At 37.7% G+C, this 22,781-nt stretch overlaps 1 long non-coding RNA gene across 1 annotated transcript; it reads right to left on the reverse strand.

Moving 5' to 3' along the window:
* Positions 1-693: 693 nt before the first annotated feature.
* Positions 694-22,342, reverse strand: LOC124721098. The gene is made up of 3 exons (XR_007006264.1): positions 22,205-22,342; positions 22,039-22,131; positions 694-886 (listed from the first exon to the last, which is right to left on the reverse strand). It is a non-coding gene; the product is annotated as an uncharacterized LOC124721098 (long non-coding RNA).
* Positions 22,343-22,781: the final 439 nt, after the last annotated feature.

Here is a 22,781-nt window from a genome sequence, read left to right on the forward strand (position 1 = left end):
ACCCTCATTTGGAACAGCAGAAGGTTATCATCCTCAAAATCTTCCTACCCCTTCCAAAATGGAACTTTGCCGTATTAATACACTTGCAAAATATTATAATACAGCCTTACACCACTCCTACTCTGAATGTCTTACCACATGGGCCATATCAGTATGAGATACCCAGATGAAAGACCTGTCCCACGTATCCACCCAGTCAAGTCACTAGTATGTTTTACTACATTTGAGGCAAAGTAACTCATGAATGGTCTCATGCAAAGTATCAGATTTTCCTTTGTGTGACCACCAGTCGTCTGTTTACAAGTATGAAAAGCCGTTCCAGTTTCTGAGCAGCATGGTCAAGTTCAGTGACTTTTTCACAACTCCAGCCATGTGAATTTACAGTAAACCCATAAACCTCACCCAACGAAACACTACACTGGATAGATCAGAATTGTCTCTACGAAACATCCTTAAATCCCAGAATCCGTATAGTCTCAATTTCTACTAGTCCCTGCCCAACTACATCTGTCCCTCTTTTCGACCCACATTGTGACCCCTCCAGCCTCACACTTTTTGTTCCATCCATTAATCATGTTTATATGCCTACACACACCTATACTATTTTCTTTGTGGTATTCCCTATTCTAATTTCAGCAACAGTTGGACATGTGGTTAGGTATCACAGAATTAAAATCAACTCCACAACAATGCTCACCTCATCAATCATTTTTATTAATAAATATTTATTTTAGAGAATTCGTTTTAACATAAATTCCATATCAGTTCACTTATAGGTCTCTCAGCATCCAGAACAGTTTTACTTGATGGCTTCTGGTAATCTATTGTTTTTACGCTGCCGCATGATATACATTTCATGTCGAATGCATTGTCTAATGCACTCCATCTGTAACAAATTCATAAATGTATTTACCACTTGGGGCACAACATTTGGCTATAAAACAGCACAGCATGAAGATTACATCTCATTAACACAGCAGTAGTAAATGAGAAGTACTAAATAGACAAAAAAAAAATCAGCACAAGTATATACAGGCTGCAATATTTGTACAAGAAATGCACTAAAATATTTACTGCTAAGCTTTCAGATATGAGTGACATCACAATTATTTATGCATAACTAATGCAACAGTCCATCATAAAAGCATGTTGTATTCAGTACCATTAGTCAATAATACTGTATATGTGATAATCCTTTCACCATGTTATGTGTGTAATGTTATAAATAGGAACCGGATTATACACATGATAAAAACCCTAAAATATGCATGCAAATATGCATGAAAAGTGTCGAAATATGCAAGATCAAATAATAAAAAAACATGGTAGTTACTGTGTGCATTATATTTCAAAGTCGAACCTATACATATCAATTATAAGAAAGTGTGCCGGCCACACGAAAAATCAGCACACTTGGAATGCTGATATAATTTTCTGAATACTTTCTGGTAGAGGTTAGGAAGGGGGGCTTCTGGGATTATTTTCTAAAAATTTGCAAAATTGGGACACACATCGTGTTTAAAGAATTGTTCCTTTTTTGCTATTGTTGTCTGTAACAAGTGGATGTGATGCGAGTGAGTTGCAGCGAAACAACCGATATGTACAGGAGAGATATATTGCACACAGAGATGCATGCTCAAAAACTCCGTAATATTTTATTTAAAGAACAACATACGATCATGAATTTGTTTGAACAGCATTATCTTTTAATTAATACTATTCGACCAAAGCACCATTTACAATTTATTTTACATTTTTCTACTATTGTGAACATAAAAGACTAAGTACTGTTCTAAATGTTTGGTAATAAGATTGTGTCTTCGATCACTCAAAACATTTTTATAAGCAGAAAAGGACCGTTCTACATCAACTGAGTTAACTGGGCAGTATTTGAATTTGGGTGCTATGTTGACACTTATTGTTTATGGTAAAAGTTCACCCGTCCCATTAATAAAACTACCAATTTGGCACAAGGACTCAAAGCCTGGGTTATTGTTTAAAATGTTTTCAAACTTTTCTTTAAGTTTCCTTGGGAACACCTCCAGCAATGAGGAGTTCACTAGAATAATTTCATTCATTAACTGAATAGATTCATTCAGTGCCAAACCTTGAGTTTCAAGCTTTTTAACACTTGCAGGTATATGGGAAAAATGAGTGCTTATCACAGCAATGTCTTTTTTAATACCGGAATCATTGAAAGATACCTTGCACTGGCAAACTGCCAAAGCCTCTTCAATATTAAAGTCATTTACTACCTCTCTAATGGCCTTGAAATGTTCATTTTAAAACAACGCAACTTCGACCTATGTACCTCAACAAGTTACCACTGGTTCAGGAGGTAAAGGCACATTTGGTAGTTTTTGTTTGTAGGTCTTGACGCGAGAATGAGCCTTTAGAAACACTTTCTTTTTGAATGAAATCAGTTTATTTACATTCAAAAACATGGAACATACTTCTTCAGCAAGGCAATGTATTCCATGAGTGAAGCGCATCACATGAATCAAATTGGGATAAAATACTCGGAGGACTTTTCCTGCTTTGATCATATTGGGAGCAACATTTGAAATACACACAAACACCCTTTCATCTGCAGAAGATCCTAGAAATATTTTTCTAATACCCTCATTCACAAATCTGGTGATCTTAGAATGATTTACTTTTTCAAGTTCTTTGCAGACCACTAAATATGAAGAAGAAGGTTCTTCTTTTAAAGCACCAACAATTAAATTTGTAATGTAATGGCCACAAATGTCTGTAGTTTTGTCAACTGAAATCCAGATAATGCTGTCCTTGAGTTCATGGCATATTTCTTCCAGAACATTTACATAAATTGTCAGTATGTAAGTTTTATGCAATGTTGATTCATCTGGTATATTTTTGATTTAAGCAATATTTGTGCAGGAAGCCTTCGCGGATAGGGTTTGTAAGTTTGTGAAGGGTATTTATTTTATTTATTTATGAATGCCTAACATAGACAGATGTTAAACCGACTTTTTTTGGTTACCTTTGGACAAATCCTTGCTACTGCAACTTGCTGTTGTCAGAAGTTGTGTCGTGGTGCTTTCATCTGCATTCCTGTGATATGGAGACTTGCCTTGACATGCTGGTCTATTTCAAACTTTTTTTGCATGAAACGTCTTTCTCGCAAACTCAACAATATAAAACAATTCCGTCATATGTAAATGTTCCAGGATGGTCAGCTATCCACAAAAAGACATTTCTTTTTTTGGGCAGCATGGCGCACAACACATTACACACTACACATTGTAAATGCGTTCAACCACGTACAAGAAAACAGAAAGCTAATCTGAAACAATGGACACGTGACTAAAAGCTTGCATAGTTTAAGTGTTGCCGATGCGTACGGTATGACAGCGGAGGGCATTAACCAGGGGTGCAGGCACAGGAGCACTGACCCTGTCTGCCTGTTCATGCCTCTTCCACAATGATTTCGTTAGGCAGTGGCCTCTAGGTTAGCAATTGCACGCAGTTCTAGGTCGCAGTCAATCTGTGAGATATCAGAACTAGATTGAGCTTTGGTGGCCGAACTTCCCTGGATGGGGCCTCCTGGTCAACGATGCCATACACTCATTTCCATTTTAGATTGAGCTAGAGACGGCCCTTCTAAATTTTTAAGAATGTTTTTCAGAAGTAGAAGAAAAACACACACACACACACACACACACACACACACACACGTACGTCCACTGTTTCCAGGCACAAAGGCCAATTTCTTAAGTGATGGTTTATGTATCAACCATAGCCTCTGGTAACAGAGGTACAAATTATATCACATTTTTGGCAAGCAACTGTTTCCCTATAATGTATCTCCAAGAACATACAAATAACATTTAACATAATGTGTTATCAAAAATGAAAGAGGAAATTATGTCTGGAGTCATACATAGCTCTGGGAGCCCCACTAACCAACGTTTGTGTGGCTGGCTCATACAGGCCTTCCAGTCCTCAGGGTAAGAGATAGAGCACAACTTTCAGAATCTTATTGGCCTAGCCACTGGAACATTACCTATACAATGAGTTTTCTTGCTGTAAAAACCAACAGTCTTTGATGTGGCATGCTTATAACTCTGTGTGTGTTGCCTACATACTTTCAGACGAAAACAGTTTTGTCTGAATACACAAGTAAATCAGAGCAAACTTCCTTTCACATATTCAAGAAAAGACAAAAACCTATGCTTCTGCTGCGATACTAATCAAGAAGAAATATTAACAATCAATCCTGACACTTTGTAATATGTAATAATTAACTGTCGTAAATAAATGCTGCCAGTATTCGGTAAGTATAGATAATAAATTGTCGGCTAACCCATCAACCTGTACACATTTGACCTACATAGTTATAGAGCTGCACTAAGCCACACAATCTGGTGGATAAATTGGCTAATGATCAACCCACTGAAAGTCAGCCCATCTGGATACACCACTGTCAACAATGCCACCATCTGGCTGTCTTAAATTAGACGTAATAAAATTATAAGTAAGTCCACAAATAGTACAACTTCTTCTACAAGATTAACATCAACACAACAATATCAATATATACTGTAAATTAATAGTTACATACATGATGTAGGAATAGATTGTTAACAATAAATATTGCTACTTGCCATGCAGCTTCTAAGAATTTTCTGTCCTTTCATACAGATAATCAGATAATTTACAGAGTGGCTATTAAGATGTGTTTTCAGTTGTCTTTGGAATTCACATGGATTCCCAGCTAACTTGTTTTACGTTAGTTGGGTTTTTGTTGAAGACATTTTCACATGAATGGAAAAATGGGCTCCAATTCTAAACAGGATGGCGAAGTATACATGGATATTATTTTTGTGTCTCGTATTCTCGTTTCGTAAATCACAGTTCTTCTTATTAAAAACTAATACCATTAAGTATCAAATATACTAAGAAATGATGCAAAAATTCCTATATCTTTGATGTGCTCCTTGCAATATTGCCTACTTTACATACAGTGTTCTTACCATTTGATGTTTCTAAACAATAAAAAAAAACTTTTATTTTATTTCCATTGCCCTAGAAGATGACATGCAGTAACAGTAGGAGAAATAACCTAACAATCTGTTCTTCAAACTGATACAATGAGATATGTACTGAAACCCATTAGAATTGCAACACCAGAAATGATACCAAACAATGAAATTTTACTTACTGCCATATACAGTATAGTAGAATACATGATTAAATCTTCAGGTGATATGGAATTATATACAGTGCAAAATTTAGTACACAGAGTTCTTACCTATTCTTGCTGCAAAATGGTTCTAACCCAGCTTTGCATCGAGTCAAACTGAGCTTGGATGACAGATATGGCTATGTCATTCCATGCTGCTTCAGCTCTATGCTAGAATTCATCAACAGTAGTGGCTGACAAGAAGCAGCATACCAGTCTCTCAGCAAGGTGTGACCAGACGTTTTCAACAGATGAGAGATCTGAAGAACGTGCTAGCCAGGGCAACAATTGAACAGCCTCTGTTTCAAGGTAGGGCAAGACAGCACAGGCATACTGAAAGATAAAGTCAGCGAGACCTCTAAGGTAGACCACACCCATCAGCCTTAACACATCATAAATGAAACATCTGAAGTCCAAATTTCTGACCGTGCAAACCAGCAGTCACTGTGTTTGCACCAAATGGCACCTAGTATCATCATGCCAGGAGCTGACCCATATGAGTGACAAATGCAATCTGGAAATGTTTGTTGTCCTCATATCCTCCACACTTCAATATGCCCATCGTGCATTTGCACAAGAACCAGGACTCACCTGAAAAGGTGGCATGGCAAAAAAAAAAAAAAAAAACCCGCACATAGAAAGACTTGCTACAGTACAGTACGATAGTACAGAACGTGACTGAAAGAAATACGCTGTGAGATGAAGAGAAATGACACTTTTATTCAAAGACAATAATTACAATAAAGTCACCATGATTCATTATGGTTCCTTAAACACTACAAATGGCTGGATATGGGTCTTAATAGAGTGTGTGATCAGCATGGATGGCAATACATGCTCTGTACCTCACTTCCTTGCTGCCCACATGGTTAGTATGGAGTTCTTGTGGTAGGATGTTCCATTCCTCGACCAATGTGGTTGACAACTGCTGGATGTTTCCAGAATGAAATTTTCACTGTGCAGCAGAGTGTGTACTGATATGAAACTTCCTGGCAGATTAAAACTGTGTGCCAGACCCAGACTCAAACTCAGGACCTTTGCCTTTCGCACGCAAGTGCCCTACCACACTTGCCTACGAAAGGCAAAGTGTCCCAAGTTCAAGTCTCGGTCTGGCACACAGTTTTAATCTGCCAGGAAGTTTCACAACTGCTGGATGGTAATTGGTGCATTGGACATGGTGCAACATGTCTCCCTAATGCATCCCACATGTGCTTGATGGGGTTTAATTCAGGGGAATGGGCAAGCTGGTCCACACTGAATGTCCTCTCATTCCAAAAGCCTCCACCTGTGCAGTTTGATATGGTCAGTCCGGGCTGAAAACAATCCTGAAAAGATGCACGTGGGGAAAGAGTACAGTGTCGCAATAATGCTGACCAGTGATTGTATCACGTTCAAAGATTTGGAGGTCATTAAGTCCATGCAACATTATGTCTCTCCAAATCACATCACATCACCTGGACCACCAAAACGATCATGTCCAGCAATGTTCGTGGATGCATTACATACCCTCATATGAGAGGGAAGGGCAAATATTTCACTCGACTATAGATACATAAAACCCAAGCAACTCAATGTTCATGAAAGTAGTGGCAGAAGAGGAGCCGGCATAGGCTATGAAAAAGCTGAAAGCAAATAAGTCTGCTGGCCACGATGAAAACTCCCTAATCAAGTAGGTGTCAGCAGAAACAATTACATCATTACTGGACATTGTCACCTGTTCATTCCAAGCTGGAGATGGTGCTGATGACTACTGACCTGGCACATATTGCTTTGGTGCCAATGGAGACACTCAGGAGATGGAGCTTCACTAGACATGGTCTGCACCTAAACAGGACTGGGAAAGGGTGGTTGATGGAGTTAATTAGTAAGAGTATAGCAACAGAGAGTGGGGCCACACATGAACAAATACCTGTTGTAACCTGTAGGACGACTAGGATAAATCATGACAACACTCTCTCTCCCTTAAAAGTGTCTCAATCAGTTGATAGATTTTTCAACATGTGCATGGAAAACAATAGAATGCACTACACTGGAGCCCACAAACACCAGTGAAATTTACTCGGCATTATCTATTCTTCATCAAAATGTGCAATCTGTAAATAATAAAGTACACCATACTGAAGTTGAATTACAGTCTTTGGACAGCATAGTAATATACATTACATTGTACTGGTGTAGAGACACTGATATACAGCATATAATGCTATTGTTATATGAATGAGCAAGTTGCTAATATAAAACTACTTTAAAAGGTAGAAGATTGTGTATTTATATCAGAGGGGGTACACATTTTAGACCTAGAGAAGATCAGTGTAGATAAAGCATACTGCACTAGTGTCATATGAATGTGCAAATTGCTACTTTAAAACAACCTTGAAGGGTATAGAACTGTGTATTTATATCAGAAGAGGCACACATTTTAGAGCTAGAGAAGATTAGTGTAGATAAACATTAACAGACTGGACACTTTCTTCAACAACTTAACTGAAGTCCTAGAAAGAGTCTCAGCCCCAAATCTAACACAATAATTCGTGGAGACATGAATATTACCATAGGTGTTGAGGGTGAATTAGTAATGACTTCCTAACATTTTGAACGTTTTTGGTGAGTGACAGATGATAAACGCTGCTGTTAGGGTATCAAAAAGTTCAGCATCAGTCTTAGACCATATACTTAAGGACACCAACAAGGAAAACTGTAAAATATTTATAAAAGCTCTCAGCATCTCTGATCATTACTGTCAGATAAAAAAGCTAAAGACAGTCTTGGTGAAACCCAAAAAACAGCAGGCCTACAAAAGGTTATTCTCAGAAAATAAAATACATACTTTTTACAGGGTACTGGCAAATAAAACCTGGGATGAGCTGCACATGGAAAACACTGTAGATGCTAAGTTCTTTGAATTCTGCACATTTTTTAAATTACATTTTAAGGAGACATTTCTAAAAGCTGCAAATTTAACAGCAGCTACTAAGGAAAATGGCTGGATAACTGTGGGTATTAGGAAGTCCTCCCAAACACTTAAATTTCTCAGTTCTTTACAAAGTACTACACAATCTACAGTTCCTAGATTATTATCACAAATACAAGAAGATATACCAAAGGACACTGCTTGCCCAAAAAGGAAAAGGAAAAAAAAGTCACTAACAAAAATAATATATAATGCAGAAAATAAAAGCAAAGTAGTCTGGGATGTCAAAGAATGAAACTGGAAAAAGTAGACAAGTGTAGTAACATACAAATCAAAGTTGTGGGTACAGTAATAGAAAATTCATGGGAATTGGGAAATTTTGTAAATAATTATTTCTCAGGTATTGTGGGAATTTGATACAAAATTTTCCTAAAACATATGTAACAACCAACCACAACGACTTACACAGTACGCACAATGATGTTGTGCTTGAGGTCAGAGAGACAATCTAGAAACTAAAAAAATATGAAGTCACGCAGGCATAGATGACGCACCAGTCCCTGCTGTGAAGACATGCACACACAGCCTACAAACTCTGTTAATAAGTATAATAAGTGAGTCTCTAGTTCAGGTATTTTCCCAGAGAACTTAGCGCATGCATGAGTTGTGCTCTTACTAAAGAAAAGTGATGTAGAAAGTGTTGAAAACTACAGGTCAGTTTCACTGCTGCCTGCACTCTCAAAAATAATTGACTCAATCATGAAAGATAGACTAATGGGTTACAAGAATATACAACCTTTTTAATGAAGCACAGTTTGATTTCCATAGAGGAAGAATAGCAATGTCAGCCATTACAGAGCTCACAAATCTGGTACTTGAACCTCTTGATAAGGATGAATGTGCTATAGGCAGCTCCATAGACTTTTGCAAGGCATTTGACAATGCTGACCATAAAATATAACTGAACAAGCTAGAAGCACTAGGTGTAATAGGAACAGCAAATTAATGGTTCTAGTTTCCCCTGGAAAACTGGGGGCAAATGGCAGAGATGCTTCACATGTCTGCTGCTGATAAATTTTTAGTAAAACAATTGTCTGCAAAGCAAACATATAAACATAGTATGCTGCCTCATGGTAGCATATCGGGTCTAGTTCCGTTCTTAAAATATATCAATGATTTTCCATATAGTTTAATAGACAGAGAAAAAGTTGTGTTTGCTGATGACAGCAACACCCTCAAGGATGTTTATGATTGGACAGCATGTAATGAATTAACATTGAACACGAAGAAAACAGCATAAAAAGGGAAAACAACTCTGTGAAATTAACCCATAACTGGTACGGTTGAGTAATGCAGGCCCCATGGAATTTTTTTATTTAGTTTGAATGTTTGTAGCACTGCAGTTCTCGGTACCATTCAGACAGTGTGCTCTGAACTGCTGAACAGAGTGGTTGTGTTTACAGCAGGTACATTTGTGACTGTTGAACAATTCGTCTTTCCATTTGGGATTGACCCAACCATAGTGAGTATGAGATTTTGTTAACAAATTATTTTCTGCTGTCCTAGATTGAAATGGTCTTATCTTTCCATAATGAAATGAAAGTAAGTGACCTTAAATTCAGTGAATGGGTACATCCAATCCTTGTGAAGTAGAGATGAGTTCTGTTACACTGATGACTCAGCTTTTGATCTGGATTGTAGAAAATCGTTGTGAAGTTCTAATTCAGCTATTTTAAGTGTGTTCACCTTGAAATATTAATAACCATTATGATTATGTTGATTGTAAGAGCTTGTTTTATTTTCATTCCTGTAATTTGGAAATTAAAACCTGTGGTGTACACTGAGGTGACAAAAGTCAAGGGAAAGCAATATGCATGTACCCAAATGGCACTAGTATTGCTCACACAAGGCATAAAGAGGCAGTGCATTGGCAGAGCTGTCATTTGCACACAGGTGATGCACATGAAAAGGTTTCTGACTTGATTAATGCCACATGACAGGAACTTACAGACTTTGAATGTGGAATGGTAATTGGAGCTACATGCATGGGACATTCCGTTTTGGTGATCATTAGGGAATTCAATATTCCAAGATCCACAATGTCAAGAGTGTGTCAAGAATACCAAATTTCAGGCATTACCACTCAACACGGAAAATGCAGTGGCGAACAACCTTCACTAAATGACTGAAAGCAGTGGCATTTGCACAGAGATGTCAGCGCTAACAGACACAAAACACAGGGTGAAATAACTGCAGAAATAAATGCAGAACATACAACAAACATATCCATCGGGACACTGCAGCGAAATTTTGCGTTAATGGGCTATGGCAGCAGATGACTGATGTGAGTGCTTTTGCCAACAGAATGACATCACCTGCAGTGCTTCTCCAGGGTCTGTGGCAATATCGGTTGGACTCTGGACATCTGGAAAACTGGGGCCTGGTCAGATCAGTCTTCATTTCAGTTGTTTAGAGCTGATGGTAGGATTCAAGTGTGGTGCAAACCCCATGAAGCTATGGACCCAAGTTGTCACCAAGGCACTGTGCAAGCTGTTGGTTGCTCCATAATGGTGTGGACTGTGTTTACATGGTATGGTCTGGGTCCTCTAGTGCAACTGAACTGATCATTGACTGGAAATAGTTATGTTTGGCTACTTGGAGACCATTTGCAGCCCTTCATGGACTTCATGTTCCAAAACAATTATGGAATTTTTATGGGCGACAATGTGCTATGCCACCAGGCCACATTTGTTTGCAACTGGTTTAAAGAACATTCTGGTCAATTCAAGTGAATGACTTGTCTGCCCAGATTGCCCAACATGAATCTCATCGAAAATTTATGGGACATAACCATGAGGTCAGTTTGTGTACAAAATCCTGCACTGGCAATACTTTCACATTTATGGATGGATATAGAGACAGCAGAGCTCCATATTCCTGCTGGGGACTTCAAACGACTTGTTGAAACCATACCACTTCGAGTTGCTGCACTACACTAAGCAAAAGGAGGTCCGACACAATATTATAAGGTATCCCACGACTTTTGTCACCTCAGTATATATCAGGCTAAAAGTTTTATTGATAGATTTAACCTACTCCTAAATGATTTTGTTATCCTGTTTGAAGCTGTATTTCCTGAGAGAACTGCAAAAGTACCAATCTGAATTATTGCAGGAGAGAATGGCTTACTAAAGGAATTAAAACATCATGTAAAACAGAGAGAATGCTTTATACTTCACTCAGAAATTCTAATAAACTTCAGGATAGAGAACACTACAAATTAAACTGTGGCATCCTTAAGAATGTGATTAAAAAATTGAAGAAGACATTGATTAAATCTGAACTCGTAGCTCAAATAATAAAAAGAAAAACAATCTGGAAGGTGGCAAAAAGGGAGACAGGAAAAAGCTCAGGGGATATAGACAACATCAAAGTGTGTCATAATGGCAGATGGTAAGTGAAGGTGAAATATTTGCTAATATCTTCAACAACCATTTCTCGACAGCAGCAGATCAAATTGGTTGTAGAGGATCTATGGCTGAAGATAGAACCTTCTACAAAAATCAGTACGGAAAAAATTAGCCAGATGCACGTATGCTACAATACAACTGATGAGGCTGGGAAGATAAGCCACATTAAAAACAAAAATGCCACTGGTTTGGACAATATATTAATCAAAGTACTGAACCAGTGCTGGAAGTTTATCCTTAAGTTCCCTGTAATATATTTGATGGCTCTCTAACTCACAGTACTATCCCTGATATACTCGAATATGCAACTGTCAAATCATCACTTAAAAAAGATGCTAAAGCTGAGGTTTCCAACTGCCGACCAGTTTCATTACTAACAAGTCTCTCTAAAATCCTACAGAAGCTTATGTACAAGAGCAATTAAAAAGTAACAGCAGACTATCAGTATTAAATGCAATTAACACGTCAGACGTTCTAAACTACCGGGAAGTGAAGATGCATGCTTTAAGAAAGTTCTAGCAAATGCCAACAGATGGCATGGCAAGCTGAATAGGAAAGACAGTTGAAACAAAATGTCTGCATCCCTAGATGAGTGCACCATAAAAGAACAGCAATCAGTAATACAATTTTTGTGGTCGGAGGCATAAAACCTCGAGGAATCCATAGAAGGATGGCAGAAAGGTATGGAGATAGCTGCATAAGTGAGAGAAGAGCGTATAAATGGGTAGATGCTTTTAAAGGTGGACTTGCGTGTGTCACAAATAAGCAACATTCTGGACGTCCCAGCATGGCGTTACTGATGAGGATATGTGACACACAGACACCATGATTCATGGGAAATGGCATATTTCTGTAGAAGATTTAGCCAGGGAACTGAGTATCAGTGTTGGATACCCATATATTATTATTAGTGAGGTTCTGAAGTACTGTTTTCTGTGTGCATGATGGGTACCTAGGATGCACACTGGTGAACACAAGATGATGTATGTTCAGGCTGCCACATCATTTCTGGCGCGATATAACACTGAAGGACAGGACTTTCTGACACGTATCGTCACAAGAGAAAAAACCTGGGTTCATCACTATGAACCAAAAAGCCAAGAAGAAATTCAAGTCTCGGCCCTCCACCAGAAAGGTCCTTTTCACCCTCTTCTGGGACATCTATGGGCCAATTTTAGAGCAATGGGACATGAATGGGCCAATTTTGGAGCACTATCAGCAAAGAGGTGAAACAGTGAACAGTGCCTGGTACAGTGCCATGCTGGAGAATGAGCTACAGCCAGCAATATGGAGCCATCATAGAGGACTTGTGTCTAGAGGTGTTCTTCTTCCTCATGACAATGTGCATCCCCACACTACCACTCCAACTCTTACCATCATTCGGTGATTGAGATTTCAGATTCTACAGCATCCCCCACACAGCTCTGATCTCGCTCCTTCCAATTACTATGCATTTGGACCCTTAAAGGACAATCTCAGAGGACAAAGATTTGGAAGTGGCGATGAGGTTAAAGAAGTGGTGCAGTTCCTGCTGTGGGTACAACCACAAATCTTTTATTTGAATGGAATTGTAAAGCTGGTGCAATGGTGAGAGACCTGTATCAAAAGGAGGGTAGTTATGTCAAAAAATGACATCTTGTTTGTATCTGTAAGTGAAATATATGCATCACAAAAAATAGTTTTCTATTATTTTTTAAATCACTCTCTTACAACAGGATCACGAATAATCTAAATAAACACAATATGCTTAACAAAAATCAGTTTTAGTTCCAAAAGGGTACTTCACCTGAACAGGCCATTTTCTCATTTGTCAACCATCTCCTCGAATCCATAAACAAAAAAATGTCACCAGTTGGAATCATTTGCGATCTGTCTAAATAATTTGACTGTGTAGACCACAAAATTTTACTTAGGAATGCTGAGCTCTATGGCTTAAAGGGTAAAGTAGGGATGTGGCTCGAGTCATTTCTCAATGACAGAAAACAGAAAATAGTGTTTAATAATTTTTGCAATGGCACATACATGCTCTGATTCAGGTAAAGTGAAATGTGGAGTATTGCAGGACTCAGTGCTTGGTTCCTTACTGCTCTTAATCTTTATCGATGACCTGCCATGGTCGATGAGCCAAAAAGCATATATCACCCCATTTGCAGACAGCACAACCGTTATGATTGACAAAATGCCCAGTGCAGTGTAAATAACACCGCGTCCACTATATTTGAAGAAGCCCTAGACTGGATCACTTCAAACGGCTTGTCCCTGAATGTTAGCAAGACTCAGTTCCATCAGTTTCACACAGCACACAAAAAACAGGAAGATGTTGAAATAAAATGTGATAACAAAGAAATATTGAGAGTTTCGTCTTACAGACTGCTGTAGTTACATATTAATAACAACCTAAACTGTCAGTTCACATCCTCAATCAACATAAAAGACTGAATTCGACAGCATTTTCTATTCACTTGATTGTATCTGTTTGTGACTTGGAAACCATCAAAGATTCAATACCTTGGATATTTCCATTCACTTATGACATATGCATCATATTGTGGGGAAATGAGTCACACACAAATGAAGTCTTTATTGCACAGAAGAGAGCCATCAGAAATTTGAGCAGAGTTTGCTCTAGATGCTCTTGCAAAAGTTTGGTCAAACAAAAGAGGACCCTCGCCATGCAACACCAATACAATTTTTCACTTATGTGCTTTGTCAATAACGATCGCACATTCAGAGCTCTCATAAGGTTTAATTGTATAATAACAATTAATTAAGGCAATATTATATCATGAATAAGTAAATTAATATCTATTGTAAGCTAATAATTGAACGTTTCACTTTTATTTGCACGTTTTTCGGAAAAAGAAAACATTACATACGCACAAATTTTGACCACGTTTTCTTTATGTTGTCAGATACTCTAAGTTACATGATTATTACAGTAAAGCACAGTTTGTGTTGTTAGTGTATTCTTTTACACTATGCCTTTGACTCTCTAGTCAGTAGCAAAAGTGAAATGTTCGAAAATAATTGAGAAGTTCATACAGTGTAGGCTATTCAATATTTTTCTCATGGTCACCTCCCTCTTTGCAGTCCCCTCCCGGAGATCCAAATGGTGGTCTATTCCGGAATAATTGCCAATGGAGAGATCATCATGACACTTTTTCAATCACAGGCAACATGTCCTGAGGATACATGTTATGTGTCTGTAATGCAGTGGTTTCCATTGCCTTCTGCATCCTCATGCTGTTGATCATTTCTGATTCTTCTGCCTTTAGTGGCAGTTCCCCAACCCAAGGACAAGAGAGTGGCCTGAGCCTGTGTCTGCTCCTTTGCACTCTTTGACAAGGTTGCTGGCACAGCCAAAGTGGCATCCATAATAAAATCCTTAACATCAAAGTGTTCTAGTGGTTATAATAACATATCAACAAAGTTAATCAAAGAGTGCTCATGTGAGTTGAGTTCTATCTTAAATTATTTGTGTAACCAATTTCCTATCAGTAAAACATTTTCAGACTGGCTAAAATATGCTAAAGTTAAGCCTCTTTACAAGAAGGGTGATAAAGAGATACTGTCAAACTATTGACAAATTTCACTTTTGCCAGCTTGTTCAAAAAATTTGAAAAGGTTGTGTTCAAGCATCGTCTTAAGCACCTGACTGCAAATAAGATACTGTCCAAGTCACAGTTTCTGTTCCTTAAGGGTTCTGATATAGAGAAAGCTACTTACATGCACAGTGAGAGTGTACTTGAATCATTTGATAACAAATTAGAGGTTACTGGAATTTTCTGTGACCTGTCAAAAGCCTTTGATTGTGTGAATCACAGCATTCTCTTAAGTAAATTAGAATATTGTGGTGTCACGTAAATTAGAATATTATGGTGTCACTGGCAGTGCTGCCAGATGGTTTGAGCCTCACCTAACTAACAGGAAACAAATGGTGTCATTGCAAATGAGTAAGCAATCAGTCTACATCTTATTGAGAATTAATTACATGTATTGTTCCTCAAGTTTCCATTTTGTGTCCATTGCTTTTTCTTGTGTACATTAACAACATATTGTCTGTTACATTGCCAGATGGTGGTAAGGTTTTTTTTTTTATCAACATCACGGAAAAACCGTTATGATGTGGAACATGTCAAATGCACAAGAAATGCGCACAGGAAACAAGGTTTTTTTTGCGTTATAGTGTTATACCTAAATATTTGTACTATCTATCCCATTCCCTTAAATGGCACAAAATGCATATATTATATCTCCAAACATTGCAATAAGTAGTAAGTCACGTACAGATTTATAAATGGCTGCTAATCAAATTTTCACTGACAATAAATGGTTTAAAGCTAATTCACTGTCATTAAAGTTGGAAAAGACCCACAACATGCGGTTCAGAACCTGTAAGAGATTTCTTTCCAGCATGTGTATAACATAAGAAGCTATGCAGATCAAAGGGGTTGATGGTGTTACATTTCTGGGATTACAACTCGATAATCAATTCAGCTGGGAAGGGCATACCACAGAATTTCTGAAGCACCTAAACAAATATGTATTTGCACTGAGATTAATGTCAGGCATGGGAGATATAGAAAAACTTGCATACTTTGCTTACCTTCATTCTATTATATCATATGGGATCATATTCTGGGGTAACTCGTCTAACTGAGCAAAAGTTTTTAGCATGCAAAAGTGTAAATGAAACTCATTTGTGGTGCAAATTCAATAATATCACGTAGAAACCTGTTCAAGGAACTTGGTATTCTAAGCACTGTTTCACAGTACATTTATTTCTAAATGAAATTTGTTGCAAGTAATATGTCTCTGTTTCCAACCAATAGCTCAATTCATATTATCAGCACTAGGAATAAGAACAATCTATATAAAAACCTAAAATCACTTACCTTGGTTGAAAAAGGGGTCCAATATTCAGGAATGCACATTTTCGATAATTGTCAGTAACCATTAAAAACTTGGTTTCAGATAAAGCACAGTTTAAACAGAGTTTGAAAGACTTTTTGATAGGCAACTATTAGAGATGAATATCTTAGACCAGCTTAAGTAAAAAATGTCAGTCAGATTTCAGTTTTGACAGTACTTGGTCACAACAATCAAGATTAGACATTTTGTGTATGATAAATTTGTTAAAAGTGCATAACTATGTTTCATTCTGGCAGAGAATTAATTCTGTAATACTAGCAGTTCCAGTGTACTGTAATGTGTTGACATATTTTGACAATCTCCTGACAAATGATCAAGGAAGTGAGCATTATATTCAAGTGTTTTATGGTATACATTTTCTGACTTGTTCCACACCCATGAGACTCATCTCCTTTTAGAGTCTATAGAATGAAAACCTAATCTAATCTACAAAATAAACAGTAGATATCATGATTACGATACAAGAAGTAAACACGTCCTTTGTAACGATATATAAAATCTCAGCGTGGTACAGAAGGGAGTACATTATTCAATATTAAAAGTAAATAAACACCAGTTCATATCAAGTAAATCATTGGGGATCTGGTTAAATTCAAAAAATAGCTAAAGCTTTATCTCATGAATAGCTTTTTCAGTTCAACACACGAATTTTTTTGAAAATGTGTAATACTTTGTGAACTGTTAAGCATTACGATCTGAACGTAGTATGTAGCACTGTGTCCCATTCATTGTCAGAATACTTAATACATGTTGCCCCAGGAGGATGGCCAATATTCAGAGCTATGACAGGAATGCTCATTTGAAGAAAAAAAATGTATACTTGTTTTTGGGCTTGTGACATATATGTGTGTCTTATCTATACAATCTCTTTGAAGTATTGTTCTAGCACAAACATTCAGTAGTCCATGGTGTGTGAGTAAAGTAGTGTGAGGGATTGAGAGTGTACTAGAGAGAAGCATTGGTTAACTACACTTTAAACACAGGGGCTAAAATGCCACACATCTACATTAATGAAGAATACATAGATGTGGTGTACATTTATGGTTTCTGTAATGGTAAAACTCCTGCTGCTTCCAAATAAAACTGTCAACACTTTCTGATACATCAAATTCTTGATCATAGAGTGTATACCAGAATTTTCAGCACATTTCATGGAACAGGTATTCTTCCAAGATCCTATTTTTCTTCTGGACATGTACGAGAGGTGTTTGATAAGTAATGCAACACATTTGTTTTCTCAGCCAGTTGAAGTTGCAAAAATGTGAAATTTGTTGTAGGACATTGTGGAATGTTCCTGCTTAAATCCCTGTAGTTTCATGAAGTTTTGATAGATAGTGGCACTATACGAAGCTTTCAAAGTGGTGGCTGTAATGGAGGTGCACTCCAAGCAAAGTGCTGTAACTGAGTTTCTTTTGGCGTACAACCAGATCATCACAGATATTTATAGGCACCTGCTAAAGGTCTATAGAGACCTGACACTGAACAAAAGCACAGTGCATCATTGAGCGAGGCATCTGTCATCATCGCAAGATCACTCACATGCTGGCTGCACACAGTTGTGACTCCTGCAATCCTGGAACATGTGAGATGATCAGTGAATCACAATCAAACACTTCACTGCTCAACTGGGTGTCTCTGTTGGTAGTGCTGACACACTGGTCCACCAGTTGGGGGTACTCAAAGGCATGTGGGGACTGATGACCATAGCTGTTAAGTCCCATAGTGCTCAGAGCCAGCCAAAGGCATGTGTCCGCCGTATTTCTTGCCACATAACAGGAGGTCATACAGAGCTATGAAGAACCATCTGTGAGGAATTGCTTGTGCATTACAAGGCTGATCATGACAATTTTTTGTCAAACATCATCACCATGCAGGCACACAGGCCATCCCAGTAAGATGGTGAGAGGCTGTTGCATTGAATGGAGTTTATGTTGAAAAGTAGGATTTTCTAGCCAAAAGATTGGGGAATAATATGGTGTTTTGGAATTCCAAATATAACCAACCTGCTTTCAGAAATCGAAAATGTGCTGCATTACTTACTGAATGCCACTAGTAGTTCAACAACCTGTGTAGGAACAGCAGTACATTGTTGAAATGATGCAGCATAGTCCTACTACCAGCACACAGTGACTTTCTGCATGTATCATTGTCCCACAAACAAATGTATCGCAAACATTACATGCAAAAAACTTATACCCATTTCAAAGACAACACATTAAAACCAATGCCATATGACTTGAATTTTGTCACAGGTAAATGACAATCATCATTTGCTTCCATTAATATGGAATGGAATACACAAGAAACATTAGCGCCACCTGAGCTCCAGCTGACTGGTCTAAACAAGCTAAGATACGCGAAATGTCAAAATATACTCGTCTCAAGGCCCAACTGCAAGACAAGAATGTACAATGTCGACACACCGTGTTTAATCTCACGGATAAGATCTTACGACAACACAGTGGTTTCAGTGCTCAAGAAAGGTTTGAACTATGCATCAACTTGTGGAACAGCTCCAATCCAAAGTGACAGCTGGGATTCAGCAGGCAATTTTGAAACTTCCCAGTGATGTTGCGGAAGAGATTAGGAGAGACACCTGATAAACTTTAATACAAGCACTGCCAAAAAAGTTTAATATCAGTTCAGCATAAACAAAGTCTCTGCAAGACTTGAGAGCACACACACACCTCATTATTTTACCTGCCAACACGAGGAACACCACTGTCCTCCTCTCATGATCTGAATACAACAGCAAGATACATACACTGCTTGAGGCCATACATATCTGTATGGTGGACAATCTTATCAACAGTGATGCAAGTTTTCAATTAAGTGTGGCCTGGAATCCAGCACTGGCTGCCATTAATCAAAACAGGAGAAACAGGACCTTCTGACCCATGGCTTGACGTAGTGCACTGCTGAGGTTTAATTCAGCTTTTAACCACAGTAGCAGCTGGCAGCACAGTCATTGCCCACAACACATGTGCGGAAGGCTCACGCCAGGGGTCACTATCAGTGTCACTTTCTTCCAGCTGCGAGCATCTTTGCATGCATTTGTATTGCCTGCTCCTGGCCTGATAAATTTTGATGACACTGAACACTTATCATCGGCGCATCTTGTAGCAATGACAACAGCTGCTACCACCGCCTGAAGATGTTGGACAGTTGTATCAATGAAATATTGTGGAATGTGATCTAACTGCAAACCAAAGAAGAATATTTGCAACAGATCTGCCAGGAAAGACTGAAAAATCACAACATAATAATCACTGATAGGCACAGAAAAATCCACTTGCTACCATGGAAACCAATTTCTGAGTTTATTTTTCGATATGTCTGGTGTGGCCTGATTGGTAACATGTTGATAAGTCCAGTCATTTTAGTACAGCAAATGATGATACAGAATTACCTGCAGTTTTTGGAAAATTCGTTTGTCAAATATTTTGAGGATATTCCTTTGCCCACAAAGACTGCATTATGATGGAGTTCCTCCACATTTTACCAGACTTGTGAAGGGAATATCTCAAGCTCACTTGCTCTAATTGCTGGATTGTTTGTGGCAGTACAGTTAATTGGCCACAAAGATCAACAGACCTTAGAGCATTAAATTTTTGTTTATGGGGTTGCATGAACTCTGAGTTGTACAAACAGAAGGTGAATATGCGAGATGAACCATTTCGTCGTCTTATGGACATTGCTGCAGGGCATTCAGAGGCACCCAAGACAAGCAACACAGCATGTTCTCCTAACAGTACATCAGTGCACTGAAGTTGACATAAGGATATTTGAACATTTATTGTGAACCTTACAACAGCTTTAATGTGTACATACAATAATTCTTACAGTTGAATGTGCCAAAAACACATATTTTTCAATTGATCCTTTGTAAAATGCATGTTGTGATGTTTATTAACTGTTGTACGTGTGTAAACCTGACAGTGTAATGAATAACAATGTACATTAAGTGTTTGAAATAGGGAATATGCCCATGCGAAGTTTTGTGCTTCAAATGATAGATCCTGTCATATCACTGAATATTGACCATTCCTGCTGGGCACCTTGTAAGTAAAAATCAGAATATAAGCCTTATAATTTGTTTATGTGCCTATTATTACTATTATCTGAACTCTTGGACTCACATTTCTTGTATCTGTATATGACTCACATTTCTTGTATCTGTATATGACTCACATTGTAAGTGTTATGACCGTTTACATATAGCGGTTACTGTAATAATCTGGCAAGTTCTATATCCTAACAGTACACTTGCATTAAGGACCCATTGAACTCCAGAATAAATAAATACCAGTTGTGCAACAAAAAATTCAACATGCCAGTTATGAATTAAGCAGAGATGATAAATTCATAGACTGTGTAACAAACACTGGTGAAAGGAATGTCATCGGCTTGTTATGCTCTTAGGGTTCTACCAGTGGTTTGCAACAGCCAACGTCTTGTGGTGGGGGAGAGGGGGTTGAAATACCCATCCTGCTATCCATATGCAGGTTTTCCATGGTTTCCCTAATACATTTATGGCAAATGCCAGAATGATTCTTTAGCAAACTGGAGCTTCTGATTCACTTAGCATAATAAGTGTTTAGCATTTTTCATACAAGTGATTCAGCATATATTATGGCTTAAGAAATATTGTAACACATATAAAAATGAACACTTTCAAAGTTATAAACAATACCCCTTGAATGCCCTTTCTGTGTGACAGTGGGAGAGCAATAAATTTTAAATATGATGAGACCAATACTCACTATCATACAGAACCAGATCGAAATACGTGCAAAATTGTCTTTAAACAATGGTATTTTTGTTATTTGTTACAATCATTTAGGGCACACATTAAACTAGATGTGTAAATTATCATAACTGAGAAAAAATTAATGAACAGAAACACACCAATCAATCTTTAGAAATTCATCAATATATAATGCTATCTTTTAACAAATTGGTTGTGATGTATAGTCCAATATATGTCGTATGTAGCATGCTACAGGGCAATAGATGACTAAAACCCTTTAAATACCTTAGCTAAGGCGTTAGCAACGAAAGCAGATCAATTTTGTTATTCAACACTAACATGATCAAGTGTGTTCTGAGTATTCAGACGTACTAGAATTTCTTATTATTTTAGTTGTCAATTTTCTGTTGTGGATTTTTTCCAAGAATAACTCTAGTACAATCAATGTTTGACGAATTTATGTCTTACAAAAGTCACCGGAAATGAAAAAATACTCTTTGCATAATTATCACGATTTGGGCAACGTGCGAGACTTATCAGAAACTAGATTAATATAAGAAGTAAAATATTGAGCTAATGGGGCTAAACATAGAACATGTAGCAGTAGTTACAGAACTGCAGAACAAGCGTCAGTGGACTGTTACTGTTGTATTTAGGTGTACATGGTCACATTTCCTATCCACTCTGAACGTGTGCTGAAACTTTTTTTAAAAAAATGTGTTAAGTAAATATAAGTTTGTACGTCAGGACAATAACAAGCCCCAATTACCTCCTCTGGAGTAACAGTAGTCGCGAACAGCGACACGCACCGCATAACACATTTTTGTGCCACCTTTATATAGTCATCAATAAACTTGTCTGTCTGCAAGAGATAAGTTGTTCATCAGTATGAAAATTAATTACGACATTATTAATATGTCGTGCAAATTACTTACATCATCATCATCTTTTTTCCCTGACATATTCATCAGAAAATATAGTCCACGAGCTTACTGTAGTTGAACCACTTTTCTTCGCGCCCAAATAACAATCGACAGTGTATTACTTTTTGCGCCATGCAGTGTAGGTTTCGCGCCGAAGATATACTGGTTGACGCTCTTCATTTCTGTAAAAAAAATTTAAAAAACTATACAGTTGAAAAGGCAACACAAATTGCGCAGTAAAGAATCAGGAGAAACTAAACTTCGGTATTACTAAGGAAATTTAGTTGTATCTTGGAAAATTCACTTACAACCAGGGAGGTGTTGTTACCGTCGCAGATCTTACTCGTTGAAAGTAGTACGTTTAGCAGTTCAGCGTAACCGTTAATTTCTAAGCATCACTGAAAGTGAATGACGATTCTGAGCTGTAAATTGAGGTAACTGAGTTACTTAAATATGAGCGCAGGAAATATCCAACTGTCGACGACGTTATTTAAATGTATGAACAATTTGATGCACTCTTAATGGCAATAGCGATAGATATAGTTTTTTTGTCCTTGGGTCATTCTGTACAGTGATATTGGACACATCA

Source organism: Schistocerca piceifrons, chromosome X (assembly GCF_021461385.2).
Source record: "Schistocerca piceifrons isolate TAMUIC-IGC-003096 chromosome X, iqSchPice1.1, whole genome shotgun sequence".
NCBI classification, from domain to species: domain Eukaryota; kingdom Metazoa; phylum Arthropoda; class Insecta; order Orthoptera; family Acrididae; genus Schistocerca; species Schistocerca piceifrons.